General features: G+C 45.7%; 1 protein-coding gene across 4 annotated transcripts in view; it reads right to left on the bottom strand.

The window, feature by feature from the left end:
* Nucleotides 1-3495, bottom strand: part of ano10b (anoctamin 10b) — a 42078-nt gene extending 38583 nt beyond the window's left edge. For all 4 annotated transcript variants that reach the window (XM_055648568.1, XM_055648572.1, XM_055648571.1 and 1 more), the window contains exon 1: nucleotides 3395-3495. The gene's annotated coding sequence lies outside the window, so the exon portion shown is untranslated. The remainder of the gene's footprint in view (nucleotides 1-3394) is intronic.
* Nucleotides 3496-13476: the final 9981 nt, after the last annotated feature.

The following is a 13476-nucleotide window of genomic DNA, read 5'->3' as shown; positions in this document are numbered from 1 at the left end:
TGCATATAACATCAACATGAAGGGTGATGGGTCCCGACCAGAAACATCAACTCTCCATGTTCTCCAAGGATGCGGCCTGTCCCGCTGAGTTACTCCAGCACTGTGTGCCAATCCTTGCCGCCCGGAGAAACCGCAGGATCGGTGGACCGAGCACGCGGGCAGCCCGGATTTTGGACTTTGGAAATGGTGCCAAAACATGGCGGTGTCTGCATTTGTAAATATGCAAAAAGAATTTCACCGTGCAGTTGCACATGTGACAAATATCTCACCATTGCATCATTGGGTGGAGAAAACTATTGGCTGGCTTCCTATTTTATAACAGCTGCAATACAAATGGGCTTCGATATTGCTATTCATTTTGTGACATTTATGAATGTAAAAATTGCCCAATAAATTGAAGCAAAAAATTGAACCATCTACTTGTTTCATAATATCTAGAATAAATTATGAGGAAAATAACAGGCCACCACCCAGTGTAGTTTAGTTTACTTTAGTTTAGTTTAGAGATATCATGTACCATGTGTCTATACACTGTAAATGGCTCGATAGTAATCATGCATTATCTTTCTGCTGACTGGATAGCTTGCTTCAAAAACATTTCCCTGTACCTCGGAACATGTGGCAATAAACTGAACTGTAAACTGTAAGGATACGGCGTAGAAACAGGCTTTTCGGCCCATCCATTCCCTGCATATCCAGATGCCTTTCAAAAAGTATTTTAAAGGCCACGAATGCATCTACTTCAACCATCACTCTTGGCACCAGCCGCTGTGTAAAAAAACTTGCCTGACACATCCCCTTGCACCTTCAAGCCATGTCCTCTAACCTTTGATATTTCTATCCTTACGTACATGCTTTACAGCTTCATCAGCCTAGATTCAATCCTGACCCCCGGTGCTGTCTGTGTGGAGTTTGCATGTTCCCCCTGTAACTGCACATGTTTCCTCCAGTTACCCTGTTTCTTCCCACATCCCAAAGGCTTGTGGGTTTGTAGGCTAATTGGCCGGCTTAAACTGCCCCCAACTGTGTAGCTGAGTGGGAGGTTTTGTGGGGAATTGGTGAGAATGTGGCAGGAATAAAATGGGATTTGTGCAAACGGGTGGCTGATGATTTGGGCAGATTCAGTGGGCCGAAGGGCCTGTTTCTGTGCTGTATAACGTCACGACTGTTATCAGGCAACTGAGTCATCAAACCAACAACTAGAGAGCCATCCTAAGCTACTATCCACCTCATTGGAGACCCTTGGACTATCTTTGATCGGACTTTACTAGACTTTATCTTGCACTAAACGTTATCCACGTTATTCCCTTTATCATGTATCTGTACACTGTGGATGGTTCGATTGTAATCATGTATTGTCTTTCTGCTGACTGGTTAGCATGCAACAAAGGCTTTGCACTGTACCTCGGTACACGTGACAATAAACTAAACTAAACTCAACTTCATGTCTCCGTTCACAGAGATGTGTGTGTGATTCCATGTATATCTGCACGCGTGTGTGTGTGGTTCCATGTATATCTGCACGTGTGTGTGTGTGTGTGTGTGCTCACTGTTTTCTCCTCATCTGTCTGTGCACACGTGTGTGGCATTGTCTGGAGATAAGCGACACTGTGCTCTCTGATAATTACGGGATGAATATCACTTGCACCACTGAATCCTATTACCGATAATCCAGGATTGAGAGGGTCTATTGTGAATGAGCAGGGATGGAGTCAGAATTCAATGAAAAAGGCAGATAAACTTTGAATATTGAGAGGAGATAGTTTAGTTTTAGTTTAGTTTAGAGATACAGTGTGAAAGCAAGCCCCTCGGAGCACCTGGTCCGCGCTGACCAATGATCATCCATACACTAGTTCAATACTATACACTAGGGACAATTTACAGAATCTACAAACCTGCACGTCTTTCGAACGAGAGAAGAAACCGGAGCATCCAGAGAAAACCCACGCGGTCACAGGGAGAAAGTGTAAACTCCGTACAGACAGCACCCAGCGGTCATGATCGAACACGGGTCTCGGGCGCTGCAAGGCACCAATTCTACCGCTGTGCCACCGTGCAGCCCACGTAGAATAGAAGAAGACTGGGTGACAATAAGCCGCTCAGATAGTAATTCAGGCATGCTGCCATCAGAGCTGACTGCTGTTACATTGCAGTACAGTTGCGACTAGATTTGATGGATTGCATGCAGGTTCAAATGTAACTAAACTCATCTCACTACTTGCTTTGCCCATATATTTTGTGCCGGGTAGAATAAATCACTGGCTTGTGACGACACTGTGCTTCTGGGGGTTGCAGCAGCCTGTAATTCACAGGGGCCGATATCTCTACTACGTTGAAAGTTTTGTATGAATCTCACTTCTCTCCCAGTTTCCTGGGTTCTCCCTCTAGATAAGATGTTACTCAGTGAAGCAGGTCTGCACTGACAGTCAACAGCACAGTGTTGATGAATGAATGTGTCTCCCTCCCTCCCTCCCTCCCTCCCTCCCTCCCTCCTTCCTTCTTTTTCTCGTCCTATTCCATCAGAGCAGTTAATTGAACATGTACTATATTCAGAAGATAGGCACAAAAAGCTGGGGGGGACTCAGCGGGTCAGGCAGCATCTCTGGAGAAAAGGAATAGGTGACGTTTCGGGTCGAGACCCTTCCTCAGACTGAGAGTCAGGGGAGAGGGATACTAGAGGTATGAAAAGGTACAGAACAAATCAGAGCCGGAACCGATGGCCAAGGAGCCCACAATGGCCTGAAGAAGAGTCTCGGTCCGAAACGTCACCTATTCCTTTTCTTCAGAGATGCTGTCTGACCCGTTGAGTCAAGGGCCTGTCCCACATGGTGATTTTTTTCGGCAACTGCCGGCATAATTGACTGACATATCTGGTCACCCAAACAATTAGCGGGTATAACGCGGGTGTTTTTACCAAGTGTCGCAACATTTCTTTGTTGCCGCTGGATTTTGAAACGTTCAAAATCTTTTGGTGACACTGATATGACACCGGCAGTCGCCAAACAAAATCCCAAGTGGGACAGCCCTTTACACCTCAGCATAAACCAGCGTCTGCAGTTTTTTCCTACACATGTACTGCTTTCAACTCCAGAGGAAATACACGCGCACAATATTCTTTAGTGTAGTTCATGATAGCTTTGTTCTGCTGCACATAGGGTGGAGTTCACGGAAACAGGGAGCTGGAAACTGAGCATCCAGGGTGATTCTGGCAACTGACCAACTGTCCCCAATACCACAGCCCCTTTGCACGCCAACTAACTGCTCTATCACATGAAGCGCTGCTGAGAAGGGCTGAGACCCTTGACCAAGCACCTGCTTCGGAAACACGAACAACGCACGGCAGATTTGGGCACGGCACGCAGTTGGAACAAAAGCATGGGAACCGACAACTCACCTCAGTCTACTTCATGCTTTTCTGTTGCAGAACTGCTGTCACGTTAGGTGACTACGCCCATTCTCCCAGATAGACTGGTTATAGATCACACCCTGCACAAATATTTAACCAGTTCTGTCTGGTAGCTTCTTTAGCACTCAACCTTGTTTTGTGCACATTCACAGGTTGTTGGTCAGTAATGGGCGAAATACAGCTCAAATAACATACCATTTTCAAGAAGGGGCACAAGGCTGAATGTGGAAACTACGGGGGCATATCGTTCCTGTCAACAACAGGCAAAGTCCTAGCTCGTGTCCTCGCAAACCGACTTTTACCACTGTCTGCGGAGGTACTCCCAGAATCACAGTGTGGCTTCCGCCCATCCAGAGGTACAGCAGACATGATATTCACAGCACGCCAACTCCAGGAAAAATGCCGCGAGCAAAGGCAGCCATTGTACATCACCTTCATAGACCTAACAAAGGCTTTTGACTCGGTAGGCCGCCAGGCTCTTTGGGGCATACTATCAAGGTACAGTTGTCACGACAAGTACATCAGAATATTGAGGCTTCTACATGATGGCATGTCGGTCACGGTGCTCAGCAACTGCGGCTCTGAGTCCGAGCCCTTCACTGTGAAAACGGGGGTCAAACAGGGATGCATCGTCGCACCCACCCTCATCTTCATTGCTGCCATACTTCACCTCATTGGTGAAGAGCTGCCACAGTGGATCCCAATCCTCTACAGAACTGACAGTGGGCTCTTCAACCTTAATAGGTTGAAGGCCAAGAGCAAAGACAGTAACACCGCCATCATGGAGCTTCAGTACACAGACGACTGCGCCATTGTAGCACACTCTGTGGAAGACCCTCCAGAGCATCTTGACTGCCTTTGCCAAGGCATACAGAGCCATGGGCCTAGCCTTAAATATCAAGAAAACTCATCAACCTCCACCCAACCAGCCATCTACCCAGCCCACTATAAAAGTGGACGACACCACTCTTGTAAACGTTGACCACTTCCCCAACCTTGGCAGCATTCTTACCTCAAAAGCTGTCATTGTTTGAGGTCGACTATCGCCTGGGTTGTGCCAGCGGAGCCGACGCCAGACTCAGGAAAAGAGTCTTTGAAGACCGAGTCCTAAAGGCTCAAACAAAACTGCTGGTCCGCAGAGCCGTTGTCCTCCCCACCCTGTTGTATGGAGCCGAGTCATGGACCACCTACAGCAGGCACCTGAGAGCCCTGGAACAATGTCATCAATGATCCTTACGAAAGATTCTGACGATCAGCTGGGAGGACAAACGCACCAACATCAGCGATTTGGAGGAAGCCAACATGACCATCATCACCACCACAATAATGCAGCACCAACTTCGATGGACGGGCCATGTCATCCACATGTCCAACATACGTCTCCCTAAACAAATCCTGTACTGTCAATTGAAGGAAGATCAGCAAGCCCCCGGCGGGCCAAGGAAACGCTTCCAGGACAACATCAAGAACAGTCTGAAGAAATTCCACATCACATCGAGCAACTGGGAGATATTGCACTGGACAGGCGCTCCTGGAGGAAATCCATGCAGGAAGGAGCTACACGTCGCGATATGGAACTACGCCGTGTCACAGAGACAAAGTGACAGCACCGTAAGGAGAGAGAGAAGGGGGCTCGACGACTACCAACCACCGCCAGTCTCCACTGCCCACGTTGCACCAAGGCAGGGCCGGCCCTAGGCCGATTGGACCGATGTTTCCAAATTGGGCCTCGCGTTAATTTTCCGTATTTCACATGGAAATACAAATTTGCTTTGTTAAATAAAGATTTAAAAAAAAAACATTTGCCATATGGATTTCTTTACAAAACGAACATGGATAACAACCGGTGTGAATAATAAACGATGTGTTAACTGCTACTGTTAACCAGAATATGGTGAGGTCACTGCAAAATGCTCACTTAAAACAATACGCTGTCAACTCAGGATTGTTTCTTAGCCCTCTGACAGGTGTTTCAATCTCACCTCGTAGCTCGCTGTTAATCGATTCATAGCTATTCATTTTCATTCCTGGTCCGTATCGAAATTCTCCAAATGCAAACGCTTTAAGTTACGCTTCTTGTGTGGTGGTAAGGGGGGGGGGGGGGGGGGGGGGGGGGGGGGGAGATGCTAGGATGAAATACCATATATTTGCATTTAAATAGCGATCCTGCTGCAAAATTTTTAATTGAAAGTTGGATTTTATTTCAAAGTAGGAATTGAAAGATAGGGATTTTGATAGGAAGGAAACGTTACAGCAGCTGAGTAAAAGATCGGTCAAATGGAGTAGGTTCAATGAAGATCGGGCGAGGGGGATTGGGGGTGGGGGAAACGTTTCTATAGCTTGGGACTTGCCTAAATGAGTACTGAGATGGATTATCATTCCACACCAAATTTCTTATACAGGTACAATAATACCTTTTATGCAATTATCACAATAGTTTGTTGAATATGGATCAACGGACTCTGTATGGTACATGCTCGTAAATTAGTAAAACAAATGTTCTTTTTTAAGTACAGTTGTTTCTGGGATGGGGTGACTGATAACAAATAACGTACATTCTATATTTTGTCATAATGTGGCTGAAACAATGTCGTATTTTGTGATATTTATTGAGATAGAAAGATACAACTGAGTTTGGGCAAGATATTACCTTGCAACATTCTGTATGTCTGATAGATATCTTCTTCTTCTTTTGTGTGGCGTGCACAGCCTAAAGTTGTTGGACAACTTGTTCTATTTGATCTTCCGTTTGTGCACGTCGAGTTGATTGCATTAGTCGAAACAGGGCGGACCACATGAAGGTTGCAATCTTCCACCCCCTGATAGATATTGTGAAATGGAACTCAGAAATTATGGGAGGATTACATAAAACTATAATTCAAAGGTAATGAATATACAGAGTATTCTTATTTCCATCATGAACATACAATAGTGATATAGGACACCAGGTCCTACTACGGCAAACTCACCAGCTACTACGGCATGACTACGTGTTAAAAAGTATCACATTTTTACATCCTGAGTATATTTTACTTGTGGACATTTTTCAACATGTTTCAATCTTTACCATGTTTCCCAACTTTTGAAGAAGCAAGAGGAGCTGAGTATATGAGCAAATAAGTCCTTCTGTAGTTGTACAAGACCCTAGTGAGACCACACCTGGAGTATTGTGTTCAGTTTTGGTCCCCTAATTTAAGGAAGGACATTCTTGCTATTGAGGGAGTGCAGCGTAGGTTTACAAGGTTAATTCCCGGGATGGCGGGACTGTCATATGCTGAGAGAATGGAGCAGCTGGGCTTGTACACTCTCGAGTTTAGAACAATGAGAGGGGACCTCATTGAAACATTGTTAAGGGCTTGGACACGCTAGAGGCAGGAAACATATTCCCGATGTTGGGTGAGTCCAGAACCAGGGGCCACAGTTTAAGAATAAGGAATAAGCCATTTAGGACGGAGACGAGGAAACACTTTTTCTCGGAGAGTGGTGAGTGTGTGGAATTCTCTGCCTCAGAGGGCAGTGGAGGCAGGTTCTCTGGAAGCTTTCAAGAGAGAGCTAGATAGGGCTCTTAAAAATAGCGGAGTCAGGGGATATTGGGAGAAGGCAGAAATGGGGTACTGATTGGGGATGATCAGCCATGATCACATTGAATGTATGTGATATGAAAGTGAATTAGGTGTCAAATTAAACTTCTTTTTATGCTTCATCTGATGGGATAAATTGCAGACTTGATTTTTTAAATCTCAAAATGTTGTAACATTGCTAGAAAATGTACCTGCATTTTGGAGGCCGAAGGTTAGGTTATTAGCAAAGAAAGTTGGACTTCGTTATCCCTCAGTACAGCAATATCAAGAACGATGTTGCTGTACTGAGATATGGCCAAGTCTATCCCTCATTGCTAGCAGCTGGTGGGAAGCGGCTGTAAAAGGACATCGCTGCTGGGGTGGGGGGAGGAGTTTCTTTCAGAGCGTGTGGGTAGTCTGTCCAGAGAGGGCAGGAATGTTGACATGGAGGGGGTCGGCCGGGGATCATCCAGCTCAAGAGCGGGTCAGTGGGTGGTGGAGCTTACTCCATGTGTCAGGGTGAGTAACCTCAATTGATCCCTTGCTCGCGCTGACACAGGAGTAAGCTCCACCGCCCGCTGTGATGTTATCCATCATCCGCTGACCCACTCCGCTCTATGATCCAGAGCGCCGCGGCAGTGGTGAGTGAGTGTTACTGGCATGAACCCGACCCCCTCCTTCTCAATGCTCCCGCAACTTTACCCCTGGCTAGACTCCCCACACTCTGTGAAAGGAACTCTCCCCCAAATTGTCATGTTACTCAAGACACGTGACTCATTTATAATTATTTATTTATTATCTATTTTTTTATTTTATTTATATTTATATTTATTTATTTATTATTATATTTCTATGAAAAAATTCTCTCAATTGGGCCCCGCACCTCCTAAGGCCGGCCCTGTTCACCAAGGTGTGTGGATCGCGGATCGGCCTCTACAGATATCTGCAGACCCACAAGTAGACGACCCTATGGAGAGGAGAGGACAGTCATACTCGTTTCAAGTGACCGTCGATGCTGATGACAGCTCAAATAACATAGGAGGGAATGCATTTACACAATCCCTGTTTAAATATGCTATATTTATAGTACTCCTTTAAATATTGTTATACATTTCTTGTTTAAATATATATTTACACAGTCCTTTACCTACATGTAAATAGCCCTTATTTGAGTATACTATATTAATAACACCCATTAAAATAAACAACATTTACACAACCTGTTTTAATATTCTACATTTATACAATCCCTATTTGTTTTTAAACAGCATTATAGTAAAGGACACAAAGTGCTGTAGTTACTCAGCGACACAGGCAGCATCTCTGGAGATAAAGAATGGGTTTCTCCTCTCCAGAGGTACTGCCTGATCCAATAAGTTACTCCAACATTTTGTGTCTATCTTCAGCCTAAACCAGCCTCTGCAGTTCCTTCCTGCACACAGATAATAATAATGGACGGGATTTATATAGCGCCTTTCTAGATAGGCGATGTTTTGGGTCAGAACCCAGAAGGGCCAGGAGGCTCGCTAAGTTACTCCAGCACTTTGTGTCTTTGGTTGCACACTAGCATCTGCAGTTCCTTGTTTCTACATTATAGTGCTTATTTAAATATACCATATTTACATTCTCTGAATTTAAATAGTCCCTATTTGAATACATTTAATTTGTACACCACCCGCATATGTAAATTGCATTGAGACAGTCTATGTTTAAATATATATTCATACAGGCCCTAAATAATGTTATACATTTACACAATCCATGTTTAAATATACTACCGTTGCAAAATGGCGATGCTGGCTCGAAGGGCCGAATGACCCACTCCTGCACTTATTGTCTATTGTCTAAAATGGAGACAAAAGACACTAAAGATGCTGGAATCTTGAGCAAAAGTCAAAGGCTGAAGGAACGCAGCAGGCCAGGAACTATCTGCGTGATGACATTTGACAGGTGACATTTCAGGTCAGGACCCTTCTTCAGACTGATGAAGTCGAGGGAAGAAAGTTGGTAAAAACGAGGTGAAGGGAAGGGGTGGGGCAAAGCTTAGCACGTTTAGTTGATTCATTTACTGGTGTCACCGTTGTACAGTGAATAGCTTTTGTTTGCTTGTTACTCAGTCAAAGAAAAGACTGTACATGAATACATTCAAGCCATCACCATGCTCAAAGGATAAAGGGCACAACTCTCAGTGCAAAGATATAACATTGAAGTCTGATAAAGGTCGATTAAAGATAGGTCTCCAATGAGGTAGACGGGAGGCCAGAATCCTTCTCCTGCCAAATGACAGATGGATTCAGGTGGGGACATGAGATGGGCAGAGAGGTAGAGATCATAACAAAGGCTAAAGGTGAAATGGAGACAAAGGGGTGTCAGAAAAGGTAGTAGATAAGGGAATGAAATGTAAAACCCAAGTGAGGGATAGCATGTGAAAGGGCTTTCCATTCACAATTTGCTTTAGACTTTAGACTTCAAGGATATAGCACGGAAAGAGGCCCTTGGGTCCACAAGGAGCGCACCAACCAGCCATCACGCGTACACTAACACAATTCCACACACTAGGGACAACCACAAATTTTACCAAAGCCACTTAACCTACAAACCTGTAGGAAGGAACTGCATCAGTTGGTTTACATCAAAGATAGACACATAATGCTGGAGAAACTCAGCGGGACAGGCAGCACCTCAGGAGCGAAGAAATGGGTGATGTTTCACGGTCGAGACTGGTCTGAAGAAGGGTCTCAACCTGGAACGGCATCCATTCCTTCTCTCCAGAGATGCTGCCCGTCCCGCCAACCTACAAACCTGGATATCTTTGGAGTGTAGGAGGAAACCGCAGCTCCCGGGGAAAACCCACGCGGTCACAGGGAGAACATGCAAAGTCTGCACAGTCAGGATCAAATCGGGGTCTCTGCCGCTGTAAGGCAGCATCTCTACCATTGAGTCACTGTCCCATGCAATGGTTGCAAGAAACACATGCCTGAAATTCCCACCAGAATAATAAAGTATTTCTCAATGATAATTAGATGTTTGTGGGGTGATTCATGAGGTGATTTGGACCAAAGAGTGCATATGATGCCAGTCAACCATGATCTACAGGAGTGCAGGAGCAGGCCAAGAGGCTGAATGGCCCTTCACTGTTTGCTTGTGAATGCAGGCCTAGCCTGAGGGGCCATTACCTCCTTTGCCCTAACCAACAGCAACAGTTCATGGTGCTCTTGTAGCTCTGTGTACTGTACTGTGTATGGGGCAGCATGTTGGCGCAGCGGTAGAGTTGCTGCCTTACAGCGCCAAAGACCCAGGTTCGATCCTGACTGTGGGTGCTGTCTGTACGGAGTTTGGATGTTCTCCTCGTGACTGTGTGGGTTTTCTCCGGGTGCTCTGGTTTCTCCCCACACTCCAAAGACGTACAGGTTTGTAGGTATATTGGCTGGGTACGGTTGTAAATTGTCCCTAGTGTGTGCAGGATAGTGTAGGCGTGCAGGGATCAAGGATTGGCATGGACCTAGTGGGCCGAAGGGACTGTTTCCGCACAGTATCTCTAAACTAAACTAAACTAAACAGCGAATGTAGGGCAGTTGTTTGCACTTGTGTGTCCATAACGCTGTGTACGAATGGAGAAATAGATTGATTTTTGCAGCCGATTTGGTCAAATATTGCAGGACAAGTTTACTTCAATAGTATGCTTTACAGTGTCTCTGAAACTAAGTTCCAATGCAGGAGCAAGAAATTATCAGGTGATATCAGTTTAGATTAGTCTATTCCTTGAAAGAAACCCGGTACATGAAACAGATGGCTTGCAAACAAGTGTTACATATCGTTAAAAAAAAAAAACGAATGAAACGTTAACCCTTATTTCAAGGCTTAATTAAGTTAGGTTAGAAATGCAACTTAGAAACAGGCGCTTTGGCCCACCACGTCCATGCCAACATAGCGATCCCTGTGCACCAGCAACATCCCACACATTAGGGACAATTTACAGTGTTATCAAAGCCAATTAACCTACAAACCTGTGTGTCTTTGGAGAGTGGGATGAAACCAGAACACCCAGGGAAAACACACACGGTCACGGGAAGAACGAACAAACTCCGTATAGACAGCAGGATTGAACGCGGGTCTCTGGCGCTGTAAGGCAGTCTAACACTGCGTCACCGTGCCGCAGTATGGTGCATAAAAGAAGGAAGGCACAAGAGGCCACAGATGCTGGAATCTTGAGCAAAAAGCAAACTGCTAGAGGGATCGGGCAGCAACTATCCAGGGAATTGGATAAACCATGTTTTGGGTCAGGACCTGTTACAGACTGGTCCAAAGTAGGGAAGTCTTACTGCAACGTTCAAGGAACTGGTGAGGCCACGTTTAGGGTCCTGTGAACAATATTTGTTGTCTTGTTAAGGAATTATGTTCTATAATTTGAGACATTCAGAGAAGGCTCACTAGCATTATACGATACGATATGATACAATAGAACTTTATTTATCCCAGGAGGGAAATTGCTCTGCCAACACAAGATACATGAAACTTTAAGTTTTAGAGGGATATGGCCAAACGCAGGCAGCTGCGACTAGTGTAGATGTGACAAGGTTTAGGGTGTCAGGGATTATGGGGAGAGGGCAGGAGAATGGGCTTGAGATGGAAAGATAAATCAGCCATGATTGAATGGTGGAGTCGACTTGATGGGCCGAATGCCCTAATTCTGCTCCTTCCACTTATGAACTTATAACAGGTTGGTCAGTGTGGGCCAGTTGGGCCGAAGGGCCTGTTTCCTCACTGTGTGACTCTATAGTACTATGACTCTATGAATGTTGGTTCAGCCATGATTCTATTGACTGCTAGAGCAGAATTGAGAAGCACAATGTCCTATCCTGTTCTAATTCATGGTCTGTGGCCTTTGGTCAAACTCCCCGAGCAGATATTTAACCAAATATCTCGCCTGAGTAAGTCTTGTCCCTCTGGGAGTGCTATTTCCAGATGAGATGTTTGAAATCTGTATTCCAGTTCCATTTCCCTGTCTTTGCCCCCTTGATAACATTATAAAATAACATCTATTGATCTCAGTTGTGAAAGCTGCAGTTGCTCAAGCAAATACAACAGCAGAGATCTTTCAGCCAACCGAGCAATGGGCGTCTGGTAATCTGGAAGAGATCCAGGAAACCTGTGACCTTATAGTGCAGTTGTAGAGGTGAGGGCCAGTGGCAGAGTGGAAGGTGAGGGTGGGTGAGATGAATGAACTGATATTGATTTTGGTATTGGTGTTATAGACAATAGACAATGGGTGCAGGAGTAGGCCATTCGGCCCTTCGAGCCAGCACCGCCATTCAATGTGATCATGGCTGATCATCCCCAATCAGTACCCCGTTCCTGCCTTCTCCCCATATCCCCTGACTCTGCTATTTTAAGAGTCCTATCTAGCTCTCTCTAGAATATAATATGAGCTCTCTTATTCTGAGAATGTCCTTTCGTTCTGGAATCTTTCCGTGAGTGGAAAAAATCTTCTCAGCATTTACCCTGACAAGTCCACTAACACTCTAATACGCTGCAGTAGTATCGGCCCTGCATACTGGTTCTTATCCTACACACTAGGGACAATTTACTATTTTTACCTAAGCCAATTAACCTACAAACCTGTATGTCTTTGGAGTGTGAGAGGAAACCAGAGCACCCGGAGAAAACCCACGCAGGTCACAGGGAGAATGTACAAACTCTGTACAGACAGCACCCAATGTCCACTCACTCAACATTGCCAAGTCACCCAGCAACCTCCCAGAGATGCTGCCTGACCTGCTGAGTTACTCCAGCACTTTGTGACCTTTTGTGTATTAACCAGCATCTGCAGTTCTTTGTTTCTATTACTAAAGGGCCTGTCCCACGAGCATGCGACCTGCATGCGGCGAGCGCGACCAAACTGGAAGCGGAGGCCGCGCGGAGGTCGAGTGAGTGACGTGAAGTTCGAGCGAAGTCCGCGGGAAGTTCGCACATGACGTACTGCGTCAAGACGCTGCGTACGGCATCGAAACGCTGCGCATGCCCATCGAGGCGGTGCATACAGCGTTGTGGTAGCTGCGGGCCGGTAGGCCGTTGCCGCGCGGAATTTTTGAACACGGTCAGTTTTTCGGAGCCCCGTTCGATGTCGGGACCAACTCCGCACAACCCCATACGGCTCCGGCGATCGAAGTGGGACCGGCCCCGCGAGGCCGTATGGCTCAAGCGACCACGTTAGGTCGCGCTTGCCACATGCAGGTCGCATGCTTGTGGGACAAGCCCTTTATACAATGATAATCCCTTTCTTTGGTTACAGCGGGCAATCGGCAATAACGGACACCAATGCTCCTCTCCCCCTTCCCCTGTGCTCCATTATAAAGAGGGTTCACTGTTCTTCCGTCAGGTATCTCTTCAACCCCTAGAAAACAATTCAAGTCTGTTCATGTTGGAGTGGCCAGAATCTGATAACATTTCTGAATAGAATTTACTACATTGTAAGAGTGACTGCACTTTAGAATTTCTTTATTGACTTTC

This window comes from Leucoraja erinacea, chromosome 17 (assembly GCF_028641065.1).
Source record: "Leucoraja erinacea ecotype New England chromosome 17, Leri_hhj_1, whole genome shotgun sequence".
In the NCBI taxonomy this organism is placed as follows: domain Eukaryota; kingdom Metazoa; phylum Chordata; class Chondrichthyes; order Rajiformes; family Rajidae; genus Leucoraja; species Leucoraja erinaceus.
This window is presented reverse-complemented; position numbering and strand designations above follow the sequence as displayed.